At 40.6% G+C, this 1,669-nt stretch overlaps 1 long non-coding RNA gene across 1 annotated transcript in view; it reads right to left on the reverse strand.

The window, feature by feature from the left end:
* Nucleotides 1–797: 797 nt before the first annotated feature.
* Nucleotides 798–1,669, reverse strand: part of LOC144705700 (uncharacterized) — a 1,494-nt gene continuing 622 nt past the window's right edge. The window contains exon 2 of the long non-coding RNA XR_013582091.1: nucleotides 798–1,248. This is a non-coding gene — a long non-coding RNA (uncharacterized LOC144705700). The remainder of the gene's footprint in view (nucleotides 1,249–1,669) is intronic.

Here is a 1,669-nt window from a genome sequence, read left to right on the forward strand (position 1 = left end):
TATTCATGTTTTTGCAACTCGCCAAGCTCCAAGCGGAATGTATCGAGTCATGAGTTATGATTAGGCTGGGGAGCATGACTGAAGAAAGAGAGGGAACCTTAGTCAAAATCTAGGACCTCTTTCTTCAGTGATGCTCCCCAGCCTAATCTTGTCTCATGACTCCATACATTCCGCCTGGAGCTTGACGAGTGGCAAAAACGCTTGACATACCCGTTAATGAACCTTAGTTAAATATTCACATTATTAAGGTTCAATATCACTGAATAATGAACCTTACCTTAAGACACTTGAGTTACCCGTTAGTATCTTCCATCCTAGATTTTGCTCTCTCATTGTAGTGTGAATATTTAACTAAGGTTCATTATTAAAGTCTTAATCCCTCAGCATCTGAATTAGGAGTTCATGTCTATGATAATCAAATATTCTGTCACATAGCCAAGTCTACCTATTGAATTCATAGAAGACGTACATTATCAATCAATCTAAGTAAAAACTCCTCTCTATGGTTTAACATCTTACTCGCCATCTAAATTATTACTAAGCTAAATGAGATGATGAGAATTTTATTGCATAAGTTTTAAAATTGAGCAACGACCAAGTTAGCAACTTGAATTTCAACTTATCACTCCTCTTGCGGGTTCTGCCCCTCCGGCCCGGCGCCCATTCTTGCATCCGTCGAAACGTACATTTGGCATAAGCACGAATCTGGATAAAGAAGACATATGGGCTACTCTTCTTATCGTGAGATCCTGGATAATGTCTATAAAATGAGTATTACCAAAGGAACGATAAATTGTGAAACAAATGTCATTTCATGCATTATGCCCATTTGGAGGAGCGATCGTTGGTCACCTACACAAATATTGTCCATTCACCTCTTCGTATCGTAGAGTGGGCAAACTTAAAATCTGGAAACCAAGAGATTGCGTGCTGAATGAGACAATGGAGCCCATAACAAAATAGAAATCTATACTCCTCTAAACTCTGGCCCCCATTACATCAACTTCATTCTTGGAAACCACCTCCGTATTAAATGCCCATGGGATGATGTTCTTGCAATTTTTAGAAAATGGTGGTGAGCATCCTCGCCTTATTGTCATGGAGCTCCATTCATCTTATAAGCTCTTCCATGTCTGAATGACCGCCCCTTAGCATCCTAGTGTTTGTCGCGCAAGGCGTGTTGGCCGGCCAGGCAATCTCCTCATGGGAGTTCTGCCCCTATGGCCCGACGCCCATTCCTGCATCCATCTAAACGTCCGTTCGTTGTTAGCACGAATTTTGATAGAGAAGATATATGGGATCCTTTTATGGCCCGTGATTACGAATTTTGATAAAATGCATATTACGAGAGTAATGGTAAATTGCAAAACAAATATCACTGCACGCATTATGCCCATTCGAAGGAACGATCACCGGCTGCCTACAAAAATATTGTCCATTCACCTGTTTAAACCGGAGAGAGGGCAAACTTAAAATCTAGAAACTTAGAGATTGCGTGATGAGTGAGATGATGGAGCCCATGGCAAAAGCAAAAATTATCATTCTCTGAGCTTAGGAAGCCGTGATGGAATAAAATTTTGACAGATTCATCGATCGTACTGCACCACAAGGGGATAACCTGAATGTAATGTAATCAATGAATGATGCAGTGTTTAAAACAAGGAAAGGT

This window comes from Wolffia australiana, chromosome 7, assembly GCF_029677425.1.
Source record: "Wolffia australiana isolate 7733 chromosome 7, ASM2967742v1".
Lineage (NCBI taxonomy): Eukaryota > Viridiplantae > Streptophyta > Magnoliopsida > Alismatales > Araceae > Wolffia > Wolffia australiana.